General features: G+C 38.8%; 1 pseudogene; it reads left to right on the forward strand.

Moving 5' to 3' along the window:
- LOC108516803 (60S ribosomal protein L35a pseudogene) overlaps positions 1 to 23,063 on the forward strand; it is a 49,720-nt pseudogene extending 26,657 nt beyond the window's left edge.
- Positions 23,064 to 26,088: the final 3,025 nt, after the last annotated feature.

Consider the following 26,088-nt stretch of genomic DNA (forward strand, 5'->3'; position numbering starts at 1 on the left):
AAGAAGAAGAAGAAAAAAAAGGAGCAGAATAATCCAAGACAAGTAGAAGGAAGAAACTTCTGAAAACAACAGCAAAAATCAATGAAAAAGAAAATTCAGGCCAGGTGCAGTGGCTCACGCCTGTAATTCCAGGACTTTCGGAGGCCGAAGTGGGTGGATCACCTGAGGTCAGGAATTTGAGACCAGCCTGGCCAACATGGCGAAACCCTGTCTCTACTAAAAATGCAAAAATTAGCCTGGCATGGTGGCAGGCACCTGTAATGCCAGCTACTCAGGAGGCTGAGGCAGGAGAATTACTTGCACCTAGGACATGGAGGTTGCAGTGAGCCAAGATGGCACCACTGCACTTCACCCTGGGCAATAGAGTGAGACTCTGCCTCAAAAAAAAAGAATATTCATATAATAGAGAAAATTAACAAATCCAGCTGAACTCTCCTATGTTGTTTGTGGAAATAAAAAATGAAGCGACCACTTTGGGAAAAGATCTGGCTATTTTTAGTTGTGTTAAGTATACACCTACCCTATAACTAAAACATTTTACTCCTAAATAGTTCCTCAAAAAATGCGAAATACATTTTCACAAAAAAGACTTGTAAAAAAGTGTTCATTTCAATTTTATCATAGCCAAAAACTAGAAATAGCCTACGTGCCAATCAATAGGTTAATGAATATAATGAATTATGACTCATCAATGAGAAAGAATGGACTCAGTATACACACAATCTATGTTTCCATGTATTATCTCTTTCCATCTTCATAACAACTCTGTGATGTATTATTATACCCCGCTATTTGAGATATGAGGAACAGACACACAGAGTTCTTTAACTTGGTCAGATAGCTAGTGAGGGGTACCAGAACTCAAATACTGGTGGTGTAGTGCAAAATGCTTGCTGTTAAGGAATATATTGTACTTCCCTATGTTCATCTAAAACAGTCAAATCCATGGAGTGGCGTGTAGTACGAAATGGGTATCTTGGAAACTGTGGTATAAAATTTCTACCTACACATTGCTTCCAAGCAATCATAAATAAAGGGTGAAGACAATTCTGCAGAATAGAACCTTACTTGCTCATAAATGGACAGACCTATTCAGCCAGGGAAATGCTTAAGAAAGATAGAAATACTGTCCGTTGTTTTAACTTTGCTGCTACAACTACCAGATAAAGACTGCAGGAAGAAGATGTGCTGGCAAACTGGTGGATTAGGTATCAGAAGACTCAGGTTCTTATACCAGCATTGTGACAAGGTAGCCAAGAAAGAGAAGACATATCACCTCTCTGGACTGCATCAATTGATTAAGGAGGCTGGACCTAATGAGCTTAAACTTTCCATCAAATTAGATTCTGTGCCTGTCTTCCTAAGAGATGGAATCCTACTTAAATTTTAAAAAATTGTTATTGCCAATCTTTAAAACTCATTCATAATAAACTATCATCTACAAAAACATAGTTTACATAGAATACAAAGAGTTATTTACAATTCAATATCCAAGAAGTCTTTATTGAGAGGTATTTCTGGCAAAGAGGTGATAAAAATAAGGACCAGCTTGGGAATCAGATATACCTGGTTCAGATCCCAGTTCTGAACTGCCTAGTCATATGAACCTGAGCAATGCACTTCCTCCCTGTAACTCAGTATCCTCATCTGTAAAATGGTAATATATAAATGCATATCTCGATGGCCTGTTTCCCACTCTGCCTAGGCAGCCATTGCCAGAGTTTTTCTCTGACCCATTCTTTCCCAAAGTAACTCCCATTTGCTGCCAGGAAACTGCCCTTACAGTATCTTCAGTCCAGGTCCCAGCGCCTTCTATCTGCTTTAAGTTAGAAGGGTTCTAAGGGAAATGTAAAAGAACTTCACTAATAGTGTGTATAAAACCAGGCAGGCATATGAAAGCAAGGACATACACTGCAAACCCAGCAGGTGTAATCTTATTTGTAACATCACATCTCTAAGAGTTAATAAATAATTTTAATTTAAAAATAAAAGAAATAAGAAATGGAAAACTTGTGTGTCCCACTACTGTTTCAAAATTGAGTAGCAAATTATTGTATTGTTACCTATAATATAGGTACTATATAGTATATATTACCTATAAAATAGGTAGCTATAAATTAGGTTCAAAAAAAGAATCCTAGCTTTCAAATGCTTAAGCTATTTAGCTCATAGCTCCTCCTCTTCTGTTGCAATTTGTTTGTTCTGCTGTTGTAATGCTTATCTCTGTGGAAGTCATTTGGGATCCCTCTCCCTCCGTATTTCTCTCTCCCTGACTCTCCCCTGCCCTCCCTCTCCTGCTCTTGATCTCGCTCTCTTTCTCTTTTTCTTCTTTCTCTACAACTGCAGTTTGAGCCTTTAAAAGGCTGATCTAATATTTGGTTCTTTGTCTTGTGTCCCACAAATTAGCACAGACTCAGTCATATAATAGGTGTTCAATCACTGTCCGCTCATTTATATCAATCATTATAAACAAACTTGCCACTGATATGGACCAAAGCCTTTTCCATCCAGAAGTTCCTTCTGAGAAACACAGAGCATGGGGAAATGAGGACAGAGTAAGTAATCTAACCTAAAAGATTGTGAAGCTTCATGACCACGCCCAGAATGCAACAGTCCAAATATGAATTCAGTCCTTTGTTTTTCTTTCTTTTTTTTTTTAATTGGCTTCAAAACTGACCATGAGTCATAGGCCAGACTGTCATACAAAGAGGACAATTTTCATTCCCATATTTTACATTCTACACTAAAATCCAGAATGTCTTATCAATGGCTCACTAGAAAAAAAATACTAGAATATTATGGTAAAATCAAAATAAATAAATACATAAAAATACATATATAAACGATGTTACTTAAAAAGTAAAACACTCCATAGTCTTAGCAGAACCTTCCAACATCTTAACTGAGACCCACACTTGGACATCCATACCCTTACACTCAGATTTGTATAGTATGAGAGAGACAACAGATATCATTTGTGTTAGAGGATTTCAGTATGAATGGCCTAAGAAAGAATCAAGACACTTAATTTTTTGAATAGAATAAAATTTTTGAATCTATCTATCTATCTATATGTATCTATGTATTTATGTATATTTTTCTACCCTATTCAGTAGTACTAATCATAGATCTATTAATAGCAATAATGTAAGTAATATATTAGGTATACATTGTATGCAGGCATTGTACTCAGCCTTGCATATTATATTATTTAATCCTCAAAATGAATCTATGAACTAGAAAATTGAATCTAAAGAAGACTAAATAAATTGTGAAAACTGTGCACATACAAAATAGGAAGGCAGTATTCAAACCTATAAATTATAACTTCAGGGCCCCCGGTCTTAATCACTACAATATATTTAATAGATACAATAACATTTTACCCAAAGTATTGTAAAATCCAGTTGGAAGTTTAGGGAATTCACTGTGTACATGAATACTATGAACAATGGTTACTTCTTTTTTAACATCAAGCTGGCTGGATGTTACAGCACAAGACCGCACTTTTTTTTTTTTTTTTTTTTTTTTTACAAAATTTGTCCGTGAATGTGCAGTCAAAAGCTGAAGCAACCTTGATTTTGATACCTGGGTAGAAAATAGCCTTACTGACCAACACCTGCCCCATGCTTTATCCCTTATGCTTCTTCTCCCTCCCTTAAACTTTTCACTAAAGAGATAATTCACCCAGGCTAAGATCCAGGGCCATATTAGGACTTGAGGATACTTAAATTCTTAAAGAGTTATGGTACACCATGTAATGAAAATAATATCAAACTGAAAAACTAATATTCACACATAGGCAACAACAAACAGTTTCGTTTATTTTTCAAGCATTTCTGTGTAAAATTTTGGGATTAATCCATTGTAACATCTTTTATCCTTTAAGAGAGATACCCATCTGCTGGTTCCTAAAGCTGAGTCCTCAACCGTGGGGTGTACGTACTCAGAGAATGTTCAAGATGCCCCACTGAGTTAAAGGAAGGAAATGTTAGAACTTCTATTTGTATTTATTTGTAATCATAAGTCAATTATTTTATACATATTTAAAACATAGATGGACATGGAAGATCTCATCCAGGCCACATATCAGATGGCCACATATTATTCACTCAACCTCCAGAGGGAAGAGTAGGATGCCCAAAATGTGTAGGGATTGGAAGTGGAATTTTCACTCATTTTTCTCTCTTTTAGTGTATAGCAATCACGTGTAGTTTACTTGTATTCACGTAAGTGAATTTATAAATTATATTATCTAGTTTTAAACAATTTAATGATAATAAAATGAGTAAGTGGTTTAAAATGTGTCTATTAAGAAATTGCAGATTGAAGTTAACATTAACAATGCAAGCCCAACAAAATTGAGAATACAGAGAATCTAACCATTTAATAGAACAAGCTCCTCATTAGCCATGCTGCAAAGTAAAAATAAGGCATTAACCTGAAAGCATTTGAGATTATTAGGGAGACTATTTAATCTATGGATTTGTGTTTATTCTAATTAATTATGAACCTCTTCCTAAGGACCTATTGTGCCTTGATGGCTTCTAAGTAAATAACAGTATGATGCCATCATGACTAAGAGGAAGTTATTTAATTTCTCTAACAAGTGCTTTAAGATATAGTACTAAAACAAGTACTTTGCAAAATTTCCCTCAAGGTGAAATAAATGCTTAGGAATCACTTTTGAAATTCCTTAATCTCAATTAGAGAAATGCTTATTTTGCCTGCTGCCTACAAAAATATGGTCAGAAGCTAAAATACACTCCTTGGTTGGACAAAAGAGTTTTAAGGCCCATAAAGCATAAAAATATAGTTTTCAAATTATCTTCCCCCATTTGAATCTACATATCTTCATAAAGTAAATTTTTCAATAATCACAGCCTTTAAAGACAGCTTAGAAATAAATAGAATTTAAACCCTGATCTTGGAATTTCTGTAATATAGTATATTAAACCAATATTTTTTTTAAAACCTTAAGCTTGTTAACTTTTTTGCTCACATTAAGTTAATAAAAAACATGTTAATAATATAGTAATAATATTTTCAAACTGATGGTGTTTACCTTATTATATCTTTTTCTTGGGACACATAAGACTTCATTTTTCAGCCTCATTTGCAGTAAGATCTGGATCACATGACTGAATTCCGGGTGCTGAAATGTAAGTTGGAAAGTCGTGTATCATTTCTGAGCCTAGCTCTTAAACCTTCATGTGCAGTATTTCAGATTTTACTTTCCTTTTTTAAAGTGACTTTGGAGGCAAATGTGGCAACATTATAAGATAAACTCATCTGGAATTACATGAGAGAAAATAACCTATGGAAGCACAACCCACATTGGACTTTAATGTGAACAAGAAATAAACTTTGTATTGATAAGCTAGCGAGAGCTCAGTATTGCTACCACGAGTGAGGCAATTCTACACAGGCTAATGCGATTATTAATAGCATATTGAGACCCAAATTTTTTGTACCATTAAATATAATAAAAGTATTTATGTAATATTGTTTATTTCATCTTTTTGTCACAATTTAAAATTTCCATTTTCCATGTCTTACATGTAATGTATTTCTACAGTAGCGTAACTATACATCTGTTTGGGTTGCATGCCAAAGGTACTTTTTCTTGATAACTAAATAATAAAAAACATTTGGAGATAATTAAATTAAATATATGCTTTATTATCAAATTTTCATCACCAACTACTTAAATAGCTATAGGATATCTTTAGACTTATTATCATAAAACTGTATATTTAAGCCCTAAGCAACAAGAAATGAATGACAGTTGCATCTTACATCCACACACCTCTCCTAATTTTTAGTTGATATGGGTTACCACACCCCAAACCAATGATTCACTAAAAGTAGAGAGTATTAGTACCAAGGAATTAAACCAGTTACTCTGTGTAGCTGAAGAGAATATTCTTCAAAGCAATATGTCTGAGAAATACAATCACTAAATTTCACAAGGAAAAAAGTTAAAAACAAGTAAACCCAAATTTTTATCTAGGATATATCTATGCATATACGCACACACACATGCATCTGTATACATAGATAGATGGGCACATACACAAATGTGTGTATATGCTTAACATACATATATACATAGAGTGGGTATTTATTTGTTAAGAGTCACACCAACTTTTTTTAATCCTAGAGCCTATTTGACTATCCAGACTGAAAGTAACTAGAAGTGAAATTAAAATAAGCCTTAACTGCAGAACAAAATAAAAATCTTCGGTCTCATTTTGTTGAATTAAATCAAGATCACATGTTCATTTCAATGTCTCAATAGAAATGTTCTGTTCTTAGATACCAAAGCCAGACAGTTCATTTTCTAGTTCTTAACACCTATACACATTGCAGATGTAGCTGGTAAGCTCAAGGAGAATGTCTTCTTGTGGGCTGTCTTCAAAATGTACTAATTCTGAGAAGTTTGAGACTCTTAAAAGTAGGATTAAAAGCAGTAGGAGGCGTGGCCCTTGAAATATTTGAAACTGTTGACAGCTATGAGCTCCCTGGGACCTCACGGCCATAATATCTCCTGTGTGTGCTGTTGGCCACATACCACAGCATCTCTCGCCCTATCATTCAATCAGAGGTTTAGACTTTCAGGTCACTGTGACAGTTTCAAATGCTTTTTAGAAAGCCAAGGCCAACATTTCAACACCACAAAACCTCCACGAAAGTGAGGAAAGTGATGGCTCCCTCTCAACTGCAGAGAAAACCCTTCAAAATAGCTCTTTTACTCATTATTTGTCAAACCAGTCATGCAATGGACAGAGTGTTTATGTTCCCCCCAAATTTGTACGTGATCCCTAATCCCTAATATAATGGTATTTGGATATAGGGCCTCTGGGAGGCAATTAGGTCATAAGGGTAGAAATGTAATGAATTGGGATTAGTGCTCTCATAAGAAGAGACATGAGAGAGATGATCTCTTTCTCCACCATGTGAAGATACAGCAAGTAGGTGACAGTCTGTAAACCAGGAAGAGGGCCCTCCCAGAAACCTCATCGACCAGCACTTTGATCTTCCACTTCCTAGCCTCCAGAACTGTGAGAAATAAATGTTTGCTGCGTAAGGTACATAGTCTGTGGTATTCGGTTATAGCAGCCTGAACTAAGACAAGTAGTGGTTAAGCAACCCAACCCTTTTAACATAGCAAGCTACATAGGTATGAAATTTATGTTGTAAATGTCCTAGGTCAAATGTCGTAGGTCAATAGTAACTCTGCCATCATTACTTCTTGGGGGTAATTCAGTCCATATCAATACATCTGGCAAGGTGAACTCTAAATCTCCTCTTCATCTCTCTTGGTCAGTGGAATTGCCTATTGATTAGAGAGATGACATTTAGGGATGTCATGTATTATTAGTCAGTGTAGGAATCTTTGTAATGCATAATGTAATTTAGGTCAAGGAAGGGATAAATGCTTTCTTGGAATTATAAGGTCATGGCTAATCATTCATAAGAACAAGTAACAAGTTTTCACACTAGAGTGCATGTGAAGTTTTTACAGCCTAGATTATTAGGGAAGATGTATGCTATTTCAGAAAGAAGTGGCAAGATGTGCTTGATTTTAGGTACTCTATAAAATATCAATTGTAGCCCCAAGTGACTATTCACCTCATTCTGCACGTGCCCCTGTATACAGGAACAGGATTCACAAATCACTGAGTTCAGCATGCTTCTCTGGCACTTACGGAACTGTGATGATTAAGCCAGGAAGGAATAGCCAAGAAAGCCACCAAGGCTGTGGCGTTCTCAAAACAAGAGTATGTGTGTTAACGTGGACTGAGATGTTATTTGTGTAAAAAAGAGTCACAGTCCTTAGGATTTGTCCTCCACACACCTCTCACTTTGCCCCACCCCACATTCACACAACAGGTACAAGAGGAAGATTTAATCAAAAGGAAAGAGAATTTCTGAACATTAGAATGATCCAGACAAATCTCTCAGACGTGTTTCCCACTCACACCAATCTCTTTAAGGTGGGGCTCGGGGGAAAAAAGATATTCTTAGGGAGCAGGAAAAGAAGGGATGGCCAGATGGCTGCATAGTGCAATAGATCTCTCCTACTTTAGAGGATTGACTGCTGAAGAAAAAGAAAAAGATATATTGACCTACACAAACTGCTATAGCAGATTTCCACAGACTAGGTGGTTTAAAGAATGGAGATTTATTATCTCACAGTTCTGTAGGCTGGAAGTCCACAACCAAGGTGCCAGCAGGCAGGATTGGTTTCTGGTGGGGTATGTTTTCTTTTCTTTCCTTTCTTTTTTTGTTAAATTTTACTTTAAGTTCTGGGATACATGTGTAGAATGTGCAGGTTTGTAACATAGGTGTACATGTGCCATGGTGGTTTGCTGCACTTATCAATCTGTCATCTAGGTTTTAAGCCCCACATGCATTAGGTATTTGTCCTAATACTCTCCCTCCCTTTGGCCCCCACTCCCTGACTGGCCCTGGTGCGTGATGTTCCCCTCCCTGTGCTCATGTGTTCTCATTGTTCAACTCCCACTTATGTGTGAGAACTATTTGGTTTTCTGTTCCTGTGTTAGTTTGCTGAGAATGATGGTTTCCAGCTTCGTCCATGTTCCTACAAAGGACACGAACTCATTTTTTTTTTATAGCTGCATAGTATTCCATGGTGTATATGTGCCACATTTTCTTTATCTAGTCTATCATTGATAGGCATTTGGGTTGGTTCCAAGTCTTTGCTATTGTGAATAGTGCGGCAAAAAACATACATGTGCATGTATCGTTATAGTAGAATGATTTATAATCCTTTGGGTATATACCCAATAATGGGATTGCTGGGTTAAATGGCATTTCTGGTTGTAGATCTTTGAGGAATCACTACACTGTCTTCCACATGGTTGAACTAATTTACACTCCTCTGATGGGGTCATTTTTCTTGGCTTTTAGGGCACTGCCTTCTTGATGTGTCCTCACATTGCCTTTCTTCTGTGTGAGTGCAGAGAGAGAGAAAGATCTCTGGTGTCTCTTTGTCTTCTTATAAGGGCATCAGCCCTATTGGATGAGGGCCCCACCCCATGACATCATTCACATTTAATTAGCCCTTTAGAGACTCTGTCTCCACATACAGTCACTTTGGGGGTTAGGACTTCAACATATACATTTTGAGGGGACATAATTCTCTAGATAACAGGAGACATCATATGTAAATGATTTAAAACCTTACAGAATAAAAGGGCAAAATAGCAAATGAAGCCAGGGGTTAAGTTATGCAAGTACATGTATCTTGTAAGGTTCTGACCAAACTTACATCGGCTCAACTTTAATTCTGAACCCAATGGCCAAGACCAAGAGGTAAACACCATCAGTTATAGAGCCCACCATGTCAATAAACTCTTATTTGCTGCTCAGGAGAAACAAAATTTTTCTTAGAGTCAAGGCCTGAAAGATATTTTCTGTATTTCAATTATACTTTTAAAGTTAAAGTAAAGCCTGGCTTAATAACATTGGGTCTAAGTATATTTCTTATTAGAAGCTTAGAGAATAAATGCAAATCAATTATTTAGTAAAAGTGATTCTATGAAACATAACGTAGGCCAATCACATTTAATAAAACTTTCAATCAGTTAAACACCACAATTTTTTTTTTTTTTTTTTTTTTGAGATGGAGTCTCGCTCTGTCGCCCGGGTTGGAGTGCAGTGGCAACCTCTGCTTCCTGGGTTCAAGCGATTCTCCTGCCTCAGCCTCCCGAGTAGCTGGGACTACAGGTGTGTGCCACTACACCCAGCTAATTTTTGTACTTTTAGTAGAGACAGGGTTTCACCATGTTGGTTGGCCAGGATGGTCTCAATCTCTTGACCCCATGATCCGCCTGCCTCGGCCTCCCAAAATGCTGGGATTACAGGTGTAAGCCACTGTGTCTGGCCGAAAATTGTTATTTTATAGCTCTAAAATAAGTAATGATTTTTATTTTCTAACCTTTGCTTATTAGAAAGGTACACTACCATGCATGCTTTTAACCCAAAGAAAATGCCAACATTTTCAGATAATATGGATACAAAGAGGCTTTTTCTTCCTATGTCTGTTCGCCATCCAAATACTTAATTTTGTTTTTATTTTACACATTTTAAAAGGTAGTTTGAGGACTTTAGAGCACCAACTGACTTAAACCATATCTGCAATTCTTAGAGTTGTGTAAAAGGGTAAATAAATAAATATACGGGTTAAATAATTTATCACAAACAGACCTCATCATAAGAAGGGATGACTGTATGGTCCAGCAACCCTGTTTGTAAATTAAAGCTTCTGAACTCAAGGATTGGCTACCAAAAAGAAAATGACTATTTCTGTGTTAGTTTAATAAACCCCACATTAAAATGTTATGTCAGTTGTCATGTGTGCTTAAAACTTCAGAAACCAATAGGTAGTGGTATAAAGGGTGATATTATGCACAAAATAGGCTTCTGAATATAACCCAGGGGCCTCAGGAGGGTCTCTTTAACCTCAACATTTTACCACCTCTTTTTCAAAGGTACTCATCTTCCCTATGAATGTTTTTATCAGTGAGTACATGGCTTCCTAGTCTTTTAACATTTAATCTCTATTTATTCAGCTAACAACTATCATCTTAAAATGCAGGGAAGGCCGGGTACGGTGGCTCATGCCTGTAATCCCAGCACTTTGGGAGGCCGAGGCAGGCGGATCACGAGGTCAGGAGATCGAGACCATCCTGGCTAACACGGTGAAACCCCGTCTCTACTAAAATACAAAAAATTAGCTGGGCGTGGTGGCGGGTGCCTGTAGTCCCAGCTACTCGGGAGGCTGAGGCAGGAGAATGGGGTGAACCCGGGAGGCGGAGCTTGCAGTGAGCCGAGATCACACCACCACACTCCAGCCTGGGCGACAGAGCGAGACTCCGTCTCAAAAAAAAAAAAAAAAAGAAAAAAAAAAAAAGAAAGAAAAAAGATGCGGGGAAGTCGGCTGGGCACAGGGGTGCATGCCTGTAATCCCAGCACTTTGGGAGGCCGAGGTGGGTGGATCACGAGGTCAAGAGATGGGGACCATCCTGCCAACATGGTGAAACCCCGACTCTACTAAAAATACGAAAATTAGGTGGGGGTGGTCGCACGTGCCTGTAGTCCCAGCTACTCAGGAGGCTGAAGCAGAAGGATCGCTTGAACCTGGGAGGGGGAGGTTGCCCTGAGCTGAGATCGTGCCACTGCACTCCAGCCTGGGTGACAGAGCTAGACTCCATCTAAAAACAAACAAACAAACAAACAAACAAACAAAAAACGGGGAAATCCTTGACTGTAAGACAGGCAATCGAGAATATGCACAGATGATTCCAAAGTAAGCATTCCCCAAGTCAGCAGGATGCACCCATCAGAAATTTCAGACCCGAAGTGATGGATCAAGGCTTTCCTTAGTCCAGTCCCAAACTCTCTCTTCTCTCTGTTCTCTCTAAGTAAAATATCAGTTAGGAATTAACCTATTTGAATTTTCACTTCCAGAACATATATTAAATATTTTCCACAGTCAGAATTTTCTTTGAAATTTTGATGTTTAAAGACACTTCTGCTGCTTTGTGACATTTTAGACTATTTCAATATTTCATTGTTATTTAATCAATATGTGTTTACAACTTGTCTCCTGAATGAGAATGAAACCCCTTCAGGACGGTCATCTAGCTCACACATCTTTTAACTTGCTGAAAAACTCAGAATGTTGTTTTGTACATAGAGAAACAACATGGCAGACAGGAGTAGGCTTGGGTGTTGGGATAGATTCTCATCCTCAGTCTGTTAGTCCAATCTCTAGCTATATGATTTCAGGCCACTGATTTAACTCTCTTGAGACATAATTATTATTCTAAGGACATACTGGCGTATGTGGGAGAGTGCAAGTAGCTGACTGGCTACTAGTGAGAAACAGATTCAGAGCAAACAGCAGATCCCATTTACATGGGTTTGAGGTTTTAGTGTTCTTGGCCTTGTTTGCAGAAACCTTTCTTCACACAACTTTAGTTTTCAATACCTTTAAGAAAATGCATTGAGAAGATCAAGGGAAGGATCACTATTAAGCTGAGTGCAAAACCCAAAGCTCACTTAGACATCCCCAGTTTATTTCACTATTCGATAGACTTATGTTCTTGGGCAAACACAACTGTTTTTCCTGGCTCTCCTTCTCAAATATGCAGACAAATCCTCATGGCAGTAACAGCTAGAGGAGAGTTTATAGCCAACACTGTTAAAGGGAAGTCAGCACTATGAGTCCTGTTTACTGGTGCCAAACTGCATAGTCAGTCCAATATTAGAAAAAAAAAAAAAATAGTTCAGCATTCAAGGCTTGCTGTTGATCACCTGAGTGGTTTTATTCTTTTATGAATTGGACTTGTTTGTTGCAACGATTAGGGTAGGGTTTGTCCAGAGTAATTTTGAAAAAAATAATGAATAGTGGTTGTTTTGTTTGTTTTAAGACCTGCTTGTGCAAAGACAGCATTATAGCTACTAACACACAAAGAGAGATTCTGTTGGGTATACAGGCAGGGCTGCTGGAAAAGATGCATTAAAAATGAAAGACATAAAAAAAGATGCATAAAAAAGACATTAAAAATGAAAAAAAAGTGCAGAAGAAGAGGTAGAATATGCTATACAATGGTACATTTTACATTGAACCGGTATAAATAACTGATAATAAATGGCAATTCTGTGAAAAATCTTTATTTTTGTCTTCTGGACCCAGTCTTCCATACTCTTTCAGCCTTGGTCTTAAAAATTCTCCTTTCCTCCACCATCATTTCAGTTGTTGCGTGTTATAACTATGAGGGTTCTGCAATTATAGGTTAAGCATGTTATGGTAGTTTAAGATTGGATTTTTTTCTTTCTGTAACTATTATGTTGTCATAGTAAAAGTCTTGTGTAATATGAGAACCATAATTTCAATTTCAAAAAGAAAATAATGACTCTTCAAGCTGACTTAAAGAACTCAACAATTTAAATGAAGAGCAAAGAACCGCTACTTACGTATGGAATACACCTGGAATACACTTGATTTGTATACATCTAAGGAAGTATGGATAAATGGTCATTAATCAATGTCCTATGTTATAATATAACCTAATCAGCCTCAGCATTTTTGATGAAAGCATTTGTTTATCATTTCATATCATTAGATCTTTTAACAATATGGAGATTGTTTTATTAGGAAGTTCAGAACTTTCTCTAGGATTCATGGAAAAATGCATTCCTTAATGCCCTGGTTTCAAAATTTCTTACAGAACTGGAATGAGTGGAATTTTCAAAGCTGAAGCAACTGTTGTAAAAGAAACATAGTACACTCCTTGATAATCAATCCACTTTGTGTGCTGGAGGAATGAAAAATTAATGACTTTAGTGACAAATTATCATATTTGGAATTTATGGATATTTTGCCAAAAGTATTAACTATAGATGTAAAATAAAATAAAGCAAACATTGCTTTTATTAGGCACAGGATAACAGGGTTCAAATAATTTTTTGCCTCCCATTTGTTTGGGGTACGCAGACTACAAAGAGATCTATTCTTTAAAGAATAATTTATTTTTTCTCACAACTCTGTGAGTTGAAGGGTGGTTCTCCTGGTCCTACTTCGAATCACGAGGGTAGTTACTGTCAGATGGCAGCTGTATGGACTGGGCTGAAAGGTGCAAGGTGGCTTTATTCATATGTCTGGTAGTTAATGCTGTCTGTCAGCTGAGGTACCTTAGGTCTTCTCATCCGGACTCCATCTGAAAGATCTCACTAGACAGTTGTCCTTCTTCCCATATCCTCTTCTTCTACAGTATTTTGAAGTCTCTTATTCCTCAGGTTGTTTGGGATATTTTGTAACTTTTCTAGTCTGTTTCTTATCTAAAGGATGTAGATATCTCATTCTTTAAAAATTCTTTTCCTCTAGCACTATGCTAGAGCCATTCTGGTTTTTTAGCTACGTTTTTGCCACTTATTTTTATAGCTGCTATCATCTTTGTGACCAGTTTGTACTTCTGGTTTGTGCATATTCATACTTTGGAGTTAATCAGCAAGACAGAATAACATAGCAAATTCTCCATAACAAAGTATTTAATTTACATAGCCCTGAATTATGCACTGTGATTTTTTGCAGACGACCTTTTTACTTCTGTGCCCTGTAACAGACTCTCTTTTATTTTGTTTGTTTCTTTTTTAATGTCAAATACATGTCTATTTTATTTTTAAATGTATACTTCTTGATATCAACTAAAAACATCCTCGAGTTTCACTGTCTTCCTTATATATTTTTTCCTTTCTTAATAGAAAATACGATCCAATTGATCCAACCCCAGAAAACTCACTGGATCCAGGTGAACACAGCCTCTTTAAATCTCTTGCCAATGAGCTGCTGGTCACTTTTTGCTGCTTGTCATTCAAGCACTGTGACATGGACCTGAAGCTATATAACAAGTGCCTATTCCATACTTCATTCAACTTTTGGGAGTCTACCAATGGTGTCCAGGACTGAGTGTAATCAACATACCAAGAAGCAAAAGAGATGCACCTAGCAGAAACATCTTGAAGGTGTACTATATCTATTACCATGAAGTCTGCATTCCCATTCTTTTTTTTTGGATTAGGAAGATAACTGCCAGTTATTTTTTTTTAAAGATCATGTTTCTAACTAGCAAATACCATGAAAACCTCAGATTACGGAATAACAATAGAATTGTTAAGCACTGTAAAAAAGTCCTGTTAAGTAATATTTCCTCTAATCACAATTAAAGACAATAAATAAATGGAAATTACTTCTTTGAATTAATTGTAGTGATATGTCGTTTATATGATCATCTTATCTGAACTTTATTGTTGCTATTTATCTTTAAATTTCCTTGAATAAACTGTCCATTTTCTCTTGAGTATAATTCATTTCTCAATTCTCAATGAAAATTTCGGTTTAATTTATGATTAAAATAGCATGGATAATTAAATGTATGCCTTTCATCTAGGGTCAAAATAGGTTGAAGAACAGTAAAAGGGAGAAATTTTAAAACTTGACTTAGCTTTGGTCTATTGCTTGGGAACTGCAAAACAACTTTATCTTGGGAATTTACCAAGTACTTATTATTATTTATGTTTGTCTTTCTGAGTGACTTTTTTGAAGAAGAACACAAGGATCTCACAACAATTATATTTTCTTTTCTTTTTTTTTCTTTTTGTTTTGAGACAGAGTCTCGCTCTGTCACTCAGGCTGGAGTGCAGTGGCGCGATCTCGGCTCACTGCAAGCTCTGCCTCTCAGATTCATGCCATTCTCCTGCCTCAGCCTCCCAAGTAGCTGGGACTACAGGCGCTGCCACCACGCCAGGCTAATTTTTTTTGTATTTTAGTAGAGACGGGGTTTCACCGTGTTAGCCAGGATGGTCTTGATCTTCTGACCTTGTGATCCACCTGCCTCAGCCTCCCAAAGTGCTGGGATTACAGGCGTGAGCCAGTGCGCCCGGCCGACAATTTTTATATTTTCTTAGTGAAAAAATATTAAATATGTTAGTGTCTTTGGTTTGTGCTGCTATAACAAAATAACACAAACTTGATAATTTATAAACAATAAAATTCGATTTGACACATAATTCTGGAGGCTGCGAAGCTGAAGATAAAGGGGCTGCATCTGGTGAGAGCTTTCTTGCTATGTCATAACATGGTGGAAGGCATTGAGAGGTGACAATGTGCTAGCAGCCCTCACTCTCGGCACCTCCTCGGCCTCGGCGTCCACTCTGGCGGCACTTGAGGAGCTCTTCAGCCCGCCCCTGCACTGTGGGAGCCCCTCTCTGGACTGGCCGAGCCCAGAGCCCCCTCCCTCTGCTTACGGGAGGTGTGGAGGGAGAGGCGTGGTCGGGAACCTGGGCTGCGCGGGGGGCTCAGGAGCCAGCGCGAGTAATGGCAGGCGTGGGTGTGGGTGGGCTCAGTGGCCCGCACACTGAGCAGCCGGCCAGTACGGCAGGCCCAGGGCAGTGAGGGGCTTAGCACCCGGGCCATCAGCTGCAGAGGTTGCCACGGGTCCCCCAGCACTGCCGGCCCACATGCACCAAGCTGGAATTCTCACAGGGCCTCAGCCACCTCCCTGTTGGGAAGGGCTCAGGACTTGCAGCCAGCCATGTCCAAGTCCCTACTCCATGGTGGACTCCTGCACGCCCAAGCCTCCCGGATGGGCACTGGCCCCTGCTCCATGGCACCGGGTCCCATCTACCGCCCAAGGGCTGAGGAGTGCAGGCGCCGCTGGGGACTGGCAGGCAGCTCCACTGCAGTCTGGTGGGGGATCCACTGGGTGAGGCCACCTGGGCTCTAGCTAAGGGATTGTAAAAGCACCAATCAGCACTCTGTGTCTAGCTCAGGGTTTGTAAATGCACCAATCAGTACTCTGTGCCTAGCTCAAGGTTTGAAAATACACCAATTGGTACTCTGTATCTAGCTAACCTAGTGGGGACTTGGAGAACTTTTCTGTCTAGCACTGTGTGTCTAGCTCAAGGATTGTAAACGCACCAATCAGCACTCCGTGTCTAGCTCAGGGTTTGTAAATACACCAACTGGTACTCTGTAGATAACTCTGTGTCTAGCTAACCTAGTGGGGACTTGGAGATCTTTTCTGTCTAGCACTCTATGTCTAGCTCAAGGATTGTAAATGCACCAATCAGTACTCTGTCAAAACAGACCAATCAGCTCTCTGTAAAATGGACCAATCAGCTCTCTATAAAATGGACCAATCAGCAGGATGTGCGTAGGGTCAGATAAGGGAATAAAAGCAGGCTGCCGGAGCCAGCAGGAGGCAACCCACTCGGGTGCCCTTCTACACTGTGGAAGCTTTGTTCTTTTGCTCTTTGCAATAAATCTTGCTGGGTCCCATCTACCGCCCAAGGGCTGAGCAGTGCAGGTGCCGCTGGGGACTGGCTGGCAGTTCCGCCTGTAGCCCTGGTGCAGGATCCACTAGGGGAAGCCAGCTGGGCTCCTGAGTCTAGTGGGGACTTGGAGAACTTACCTCTAGCTAAGGGATTGTATATACACCAGTCAGCACTCTGTGTCTAGCTCAGGGTTTGTAAACACACCAGTCAGTACTCTGCCTCTAGCTCAAGCTTTGTAAATACACCAATTGGTACTCTGTATCTAGCTAACCTAGTGGGGACTTGGAGAACTTTTCTGTCTAGCACTCTGTGTCTAGCTCAAGGATTGTAAATGCACCAATCAGCACTCTGTCAAAACAGACCAATCAGTTCTCTGTAAAATGGACCAATCAGCTCTCTGTAAAATAGACCAATCCGCTCTCTGTAAAATGGACCAATCAGCAGGATGTGGGCGGGGTCAGATAAGGGAATAAAAGCAGGCTGCCCTATCTAACAGTGGCAACCTGCTCAGGTTCCCCTTCCCAGTGTGGAAGCTTTGTTGTTGTGCTGTTTGCAGTAAATCTTGCTGCTGCTCAATCTTTGGGTCCACGATGCCTTTATAAGCTGTCACGCTCACCATGAAGGTCTGCAGCTTTGCTCTTGAAGCTACCGAGTCCACGAACCCATGGGGAAGAATGAACAACTCCAGACGCACCACCTTCAAGAGCTGTCACATTCATGGGGAAGGTCTGCAGCTTCATTCCTGTCAGCGAGACCACGAAGCCACCAGAAAGAAGCAGCTCCAGACACATCTGAACGTCTGAAGGAAGAAACTCCGGATACACCATCTTTAAGAACTGCAACACTCACCACGAGGGTCCGCAGCTTCATTCTGGAAGTCAGAGAGACCAAGAACCTACCAATTCCAGACACAGCATCACAATGGCAAAAAAGAGTGCAGGAGCTGAATTCATTTTTATAACAAACTTCCACCATAATGTCATGTATCCATTCATGAGTGCACAGCCCTCATGCACTAATCACCTCTTTAACAGTTCACCCTGTTGCATTGGGGGTTTAGTTTCTAACACACGAACTTCGTGGGACACATCCAAACCATAGCAGTTAGGACAAGGAAGTTCACGGAAGGAGATGTTAAGAGTACAGGAGAAAAACAAAACAAAACCGTCAGCAAGACAAAGAAGAGTTTGAAATTCAGTGGTGATTTAGGTTGGACACTGCCCTAAGAATGAACAAAGCTCTAAGAGTGGATGGCCTCTCAGAAGTCACTTAGTCTCCAAATTGAGAACAAAACAAAACCTTGGTTTCCTGCGGGATAATTGAACCCTTTCCACATCAGACTACACTGCCACCTTGGAAGTTATATGACACTTTCATGCTAAGCACTGGCACACTTCTGGAGTCTAGGGTTGCCTTCAGGTCGCTAAATTTTGTGGGTGGTCAGTATTATTTTACAGAAAGAGAAACAGAAGCTCCAGAGGGGTTAAGTGACTTGCAAAATGTCAAGCAATACTTCAGAGGGCTGATTCTGAAACTCAGGGCTAATCTCCTTATTCAGATGTTCTTTAGAAAAGAATAATTTTATTTATTTTCAAGAGTTAAGTTCTATGTTTACGAGGGATTACTAAACAGAATAACGATGACTTTGCACATAACTTCTCTAATTTAAAACGTGTGGGGGTTGCACATTCAAGAAAGTCAAATTCATAGTTTTCTCAAGCTTTTGAGGGACGATGTACTTACGTGGAGAAATTCACCTGTGATAGTCATCATTCCTATGACAGCTATTCTGGTCTGCAGAGCTGGAGAATGGAGAAGACGCATTACTTCTTACCCTACAAGAAAACTGGAAATATCTTAGCTTTGAGTTCTAATATTTCCAGATGGTAGAAATCGAAAGCAGGCTTCCTCTCCTTGCCTGCTCCTCCAAAGTTTTATGCAGCAGTAAATAAACTATTATTTGCCTGTGCTACATTTTATTGCAGGGAACAGAAGGATGGAGGCAACATATTTCTCAGGGAATGATTCTTTGCTGAGTGTACTTTTAACGTTGAGTTGTTTCTGTCTTAAAAAGGAAACACATAGCTCACAATTTTAGCCTCAAGAATACTACAGAATTGTGTTGATTTTTCGGTTTTATTAACTTTTCCAATAAGACATTTCTAAAACTTGCAGAAAATGCTCTCAATTTCTGTTTCCACAGAATATGGTAGAAAAGCACAATGATATTTCTTCGCCATAATCTTTAAATATTAAAACTGCTCTCATGTAAGGAAAAACTTAGTACATTAATTTTTCTTGCATACTGAGTAATGAATCTCATGGCAATTTTGGGAAGTATCCTTGGAAATCTAAATTAACTCCAAAAAAATCCTTTCTACTTAGGAATGTAATCATAAAGAAACAAAATTGACAAACGAATTGGGGAGTTTTACTTTGTTTACAAATATTTAATTTCAACTCATTTTCCCACCTGTAATTTCTATCACATGTATCAGTAGAAACTGTATTTCAGCTGTGGTCTTTACTGGATAGTGTTCCTGGGCCTTTCTTAACATACAAGAGACTATGTCCTGTTTATTCAGAGGAAGTGAAAAGAATCTGCTTATTAAACACCCAGAATGTATGCAAAACCTGATTCTAGAATATAACAAAATATAATAAAATTGTTTCATGCTGCATTATGTGTTCAACTCCTCCAACCTATCTCTGACATAAAAAATAGAAGGCAATATTGTTGCAGAATCATTTCAATGCTTTTTCCTTTTACCACTACGCCTGCTGAAAGTAAAAAAATTGTTTTCTGTATCTCCAAATGTGTGGATAATAAGTATTATAAAGACCAAGAATTTTCCCAGACCTGTGGACTTGAGGTGCCTAATCTGGGGTGAAGCAAGAGTCAGCGTTTACTGGAGAATGATACTTGGAAAAAATATTGATTATATTTACTAAGACATAGCTATAAATATCCTCCTTCAGTAGGCAAGTGGGAAAGAAATGGGATAGGGACTACCGACCTGGGAGAGAGGATGGAATCTGCTAACTTCTCTGGTTCATTTCTGCAAACACATGCTGAGTGTCAATTGCATTCTAGGTATTGCCCTTCGCACCTCTATGCAATGATGAAATTAATACAAAGACACAATACTTGATCAAGGAATGAAAACCCTAATGTCATTTGCTTTTAGTCCTTCTTAACTTGTGTTGGGGTCGTCCTCCTAGAAGCAGTGATTCTTGAAAGGTAAACATCAGACGGGAGATGAAGGGTGGAAAGGGGTTCAAGTAGAGAGGGCAACCTGCACAAAGGCACAGAAGTAGGAACATGTTGTATGCATAGGAGAGTAGTGCCTACAGGGAATTCTAATTAATGTAGCATAAAATCCAGAAGCAAAGAATATGGGAAGAAACTGAACAGAAAAGTAGAAGCCAGTTACCAGTAGATTGACCCCTATGAGTGATGGCAAAGGGGCATGGGAGACTTTAAGCAAGATCATCAAATAGTCAAATTTGCTTTTGGATGGATCGGACTGCATTTTGTGCTCAAAGGATTGAAATGGAGCAATACTAGAAGCAGGCAGATCAATGAAGAGATTGTTACAGAAGTCTAGGCACAAGATGATAGTGCCCTTTGCCTTCATAGCACTTGTCACTGTCAAATAATTATTTTTCTGTCAAATAATATAGTACATATGCATTCAATGTTGTCTTCCTTATGGAAATAATAAACAGCACTGTGGTAGTGAATGTGACTTCTTCACCATGATGCCTTCTGACATCTCACACATGTCTGATAGTGACTGATTATTGAATAATTGTTTATAATGTAGGAGCTAGTGGCCTGAATGAAAACAATGGGACTAAGTTCAGAGCAAGGGTTAGGTTTTTAAAATATTCAAGAGGTAAATGTTCTAGGACTTGCCAACAAAAATTGACAATGACATCTGAGTGCCTGTATTTTAAATTATTTATTTATTTATTTATTTATTTATTTATTTATTTATTTATTTTTGACACCGGGTCTCACTCTATCACTTAGGCTGGAGTGCAGTGGTGCAATCTCGGTCACTGCAAACTCCACCTCCCGGTTCAAGTGATTCTCTCACCTCAGCCTCCAGAGTAGCTGGGATTACAGGCACGCACCGCCACGCCCAGCTAATTTTTGTATTTTTGGTAGAGATGGGGTTTCACCATGTTTGTCAGCCTGGTTTCGAACTGCTGACCTCAAGTGATCTGCCCACCTTGGCCTCCCAAAGTGTTGGGATTACAGGTGTGAGCCACCACCCCTGGCCCTGGGTGCCTGTATTAATTAGACTGAATGAACCTCCAGGTTTAGGCATAGCATAGTGTTAAAAATATTAACTATGAACTTCCTTTAATTCAAATCCCAGCACTCTGACTCCCTTGCCATGTGTCCCTGAGTCAATGATTTAATCCACTTTGGCATTCAATGTTCTTCGGTTTGCTCAAATGCAAAATGAGAATGAATACAGTACCTGCCTCATCATGTCATTCTGAAAATCACAGGAGTTTATGCTTGTAAAGCACTTAGAACAAAGCCTGGCAGACAGCATATGCTCAAGGAAAAGCTCAGATTAAATTCTCATGAAGTCATTAGTCACTAGTGACGGTTTCATTGCAGGGAGGTGATTTTGCTTTTAAATGTCAACCATACCGCTTCATTTGATCTGCACTCCTACCCGAAAGGTTTTACTGTCTTCTTTACTTAACAAATGGCAAGTCAGAAGCTCCAAACCAAGTGGTGTGATAAAGTTCACACAGATTGTCATCGCCCAAACTAGCCTCAAAGCAGGGAGGCTTTGATCCTCCAATAGCGCCTTCTACTGGATATCTCCAAGGGAGAACTCACTGCTGGCTGTGTAGTTGTAAAGAGCTTAAATGCTAACTTATGCCTATCTATAAAAATATGATTGATAAATCATGTCACACCTAAGATCCGTTTAACTAGTGCAGACATGCCTAGTTACCCGATTAAAACACTAAAGCTTTAGGAAAGTTCTTCAGACATGGGATTTTTGTTATAGTCCATTAAAGCTCTATCTTCCAGAAATTTTAGTGAAAATGTTTCATATCTAAAGTTAATTTTTAGGTAATTAATTTTGTGAACCATAAGTTCTTCCCTAAGATTCTAGTTTATAGAGGTTTTCTTCAGCTTACATCTGCAGCTGGGACAGTTTCTGTGTTCACTAGGTAGTAATTTTTACATTGCTTTTCTTGTAGAGCATTAGAAAAAATGGAAATAAAATATTGGAGAGATAAAAACGGAGGGAAAGGGAATAGAAGAGTGGGGTAATGGTTTTACATTTCAGCTTTGGGAAAAATAAAGGAAATTAAGTAAAAATATTCCTGAGTCCTAGAAATGCCATTGAGGGTCTGTCTGGGGTGATGAACTGGGGATGAATGGAGGGAGCCTGATAGGGCTGTGACATGTGCTCTGTGGCTTTCCAAAATCTGCTAGTCAGCAGAGAGTCAAAATCGGGAAAAGCACTTACCAATTAAATTCCAGCTATTAGATTAAATCAAAGTCATCCAAAGCTTTATCTATCACAAGTTAGTTTCAATTTCTAGGATGAATAAAGAAAGAATTTGAACAGGGTCCCAAAGGTGACAGTCAAAACTTCATAGAAAGTCTAAAAGGAATGGAACATATGGACAAGGAATCCAGCTCTGGAAGATGTCTATGCTCTGTGGATCAGAACTGATTTCTGAAGGTTTGTTATCTGTCTGCTGGAGAAGAACAGACATCGAGCACAAGCTTCAGGAAAATTATAGCTCGTCTTTCTCTTTCTGCCATCTTGGATCCTGTGGAGGCCTGCTGGGAACAGGGCTTCTAAAAGGAAATATTGCCTGGAAGCCTGTGGTCCAATGCCATTTTTGCTGTCTATAAGTGGGGTCTCCAGAACCAAAGGGCACACAAAGCTCTTCTTAAAATTGAAGGTGTTTATGCCTGAGATGAAACAAAATTCTATTTGGACAAGAGATGTACTTATGCATACAAAGCAAAGAACAGCACAGTGACTGCTGGCGGCAATCCAAACAAAACCAGAGTCATCTGGGGAAAGGTAACCAGGGCCCATGGAAACTGTGGCATGGTTCGTGCCATATTCCGAAGCAATCTTCCTGCTTAGGCTATTGGACACAGAATCCAAGTGATGCTGTACCCCTCAAGGATTTAAACTAGTGAGAAGTCCATAAATAAAAGTGGATTTGTGCTCTTGTGAAAAGAAAATATATATATATACATATATATATATGTGTATATATATATAATTGTTCATTTCTTCTGATTATAAAACCTATTGACATAATTTGTATGTCTTTTTTCTTTGTCATTTTTGTACCTTTTATATTTTACATTTCTAGTGATTTTTGTTCTTTTGTTTTAACAAAAATATTGATTAAGGATGATTTTGTGGAAAAAAGTGACCTTTTCCACAAATAAGTTTGAGAAGTACTGTCTTACTTAGAATGAATTTTTTTTCCCCTACAAAATGTACCAAATTTACAACCATCTCATTAAAACTGTAGGAAAAGGAAATAGAAAATTTTCTTCAAAGTAAAGCATAATATATGAAAATAAATTTTATATTGTCCAACATTCCTAATTTAAGATGGGCAAAATGTCATTGACAATTTTATCAGGTAATGTGTTGAAAATGTATCCTTTTTATTTTGACAAACATCAACTATATAAGGGCTTTCTTTGATAGTTGCAATTATGTTTCTATTTACTAATTATTGCTTTATCTTAAAATGATGTAATTTTTTACAGCAATTTGTTTTGCAACAATACGTTTGGGAATATAGTCCCTCAGTTGAGAGGAATATACAGCATTTTGTATTATCAAACTGTACCCTTGGGGTAAGAGGTCCCATTACCTACAAAGTAGCAGCACACTAAATCATTTGGATTTTTTCTGAACTTACTGGCTTTAAAAAGTATAGTAATGTTCCTATTAAAGAAGACATTTCCTTCATTCTTTCCAGTGTTTTCAATGTCTGTAAACACTGCTATTTTGTTTCTTGTTAGGGGCTGTGATAGAACTAGGCTGGGTGCTCAGTGATTTATTTCAAAAGAAAGACATACATGAAAAACGTTCACCTCAGCTTTAAGGAAAGAACCTAAAACACTTATATTAGTAGTATTGAAATTAGACTTGGACAAGTAGGATCCCTGTTCTTGGCTACCTCCAGGCGATGTGCTCACCCAGGGGACACACACACACATTCAACATTTTAGATCATGCTCTGGGAATGAGGGACCCTGGGGTTCCCTGCCCCAAAGGCTAGAGCCTGCTTCCAGGCCTGTGTGGCCACCATCCCTGAGTCTGTCATCTAGCAGGCTGCTGGGTTACCAGAATGAGCACCATAGTCCCGCGGGGAGGCCAAGGAGATCTGTGAGGTGAGGGAAGTTGTGAATAGGGATTTGAAGTGCTAGAGGTAAAGGACTTGGTTAGTGGGTGGGAAAAAGCTTTTGACCCTATAGTATTTAGCATAAAACTGCCTGTAGGATTGGCAGAGATCAAAAAGTGTTGTTACAGGTTGAAGGCTCACCAAAGTATGTTACCGGTTGAAGGTATCCAGGTTTTTGGCATCTTGAACAAAGAACTGGACAAAATGCACAAACAAAGCAAGGAAAGAATGAAGCAACAAAAGCAGAGATTTATTGAAAATGAAACTACACTCCATAGGGTGGGAGCAGGCCCCAGCATAGGGGCTCAAGAGCCCTGTTAAAGAATTTCCTGGGGTCTAAATACCCTCTAGAGGTTTCCATTGGTTACTTGGTGTATGCCCTATGTCAACAAAAGGATGAAGTAAAGTTACCAAGTCATTTACTCGGTGTACACCCTATATAAATGGAAAGGGTATTTCCTGTCATAACTGAAGTGTTTCCATTTGATTTAGTTCTAGTAAGTCAGCGTGAACTGGCCTTATGTTCCTTGCCCACAGACCCTATTCTCCTGCCTCAGTGTCACATAAGGGTTAAAAAAGATGACTGAAAACAAGCCTTCTCCAGCATTCACGGTAAACTATACATTGGCACAGCCTCTCTTAAGGGACATGTGGCAATACCAGGAAATGTTTTAAATTCCATCCCCGCTTATAGGACTATATCGCACAAGTATACTCTCTATATAAGAATGTCTTTCTTCATTGATTCATTTATTCAAAAAACGAACTTAATATATCTTATATTCTAGACACTATTTGGGTTTCCAGGAATATAGCAATGAAAGAAAAATAAGGTTCCTGCCTTTAAGGAGATTACAGTTTAGTGGAGAAAGCAGAGCATCAATAAATGAGTTAAGAAATAAATAGGGTGGGCATGGTGGTTCACACCTGTAATCCCAGCACTTTAAGAGACCCAGGAGGGAGGATTTCTTGAGCCCAGGAGTTTGAGAGAGTTTGAGGCAAACCTAGGCAATGTAGTGAGACCCCATTTTGAAAAGAAATTACTAAAATAAAATTAGCTGGGCATGGTGGCATGTGCCTGTCGTCCCAGCTACTTAGGAGGCTGAGGTGGGAGAACTGTTTGAGCCTGGGAGGTCGAAGCTGCAGAGAGCCATGATGGTGCCACTGCACTCTAGCCTGGGCGACAGAAAAAGATGCTGTCTCCAAAAGAAAAAAGAAAAAAGACGTGATTACATAAGCGTATAATATAAAGGGAATAGAGAGAACGGAAATTGAAATACTGGTTAGAGACATTATATGTATATACATATGTATACACACACACAAACACACACAATATATAAAATATATTTCCTAAAATAATGATATCATAGCAAAAAAGCAACAAACAACTTAAATGTCCATTAATATGGGATTTATTAAAAAAACTAGGGTACAGCTAGGTAAATAATGCTCTTTAGATGGCTGTTAAAAAGTAAGGCAGAGCTTTCTGCATATGCTAATAAGATAATAGCTCCAACACAGAGGAGAAGGAGGGATATGAGGGGGAAGAAGAAGAAGGAGGGATATGAGGGAGGAGGTTAGGAAGGGGCAGAGGAGGAGGACAAGGAATAGCAGCATTGTATAAGGCAGACAATATGTGCATATCACTCGTTTAATGCTAGCATCAAAGTGAAAGTGAAATATATTGGTCTCTATCCCTTAGTCATCTGACAGAAGCAGAAAGTACTAGAACTGTGGGTGAGTGGCAAGAAGAGCTGGAGTTCTTGCAATCTAGCCATCTAGCCA

Source organism: Rhinopithecus bieti, unplaced genomic scaffold (genome assembly GCF_001698545.2).
Source record: "Rhinopithecus bieti isolate Rb0 unplaced genomic scaffold, ASM169854v2 scaffold_38733, whole genome shotgun sequence".
In the NCBI taxonomy this organism is placed as follows: Eukaryota; Metazoa; Chordata; class Mammalia; order Primates; family Cercopithecidae; genus Rhinopithecus; species Rhinopithecus bieti.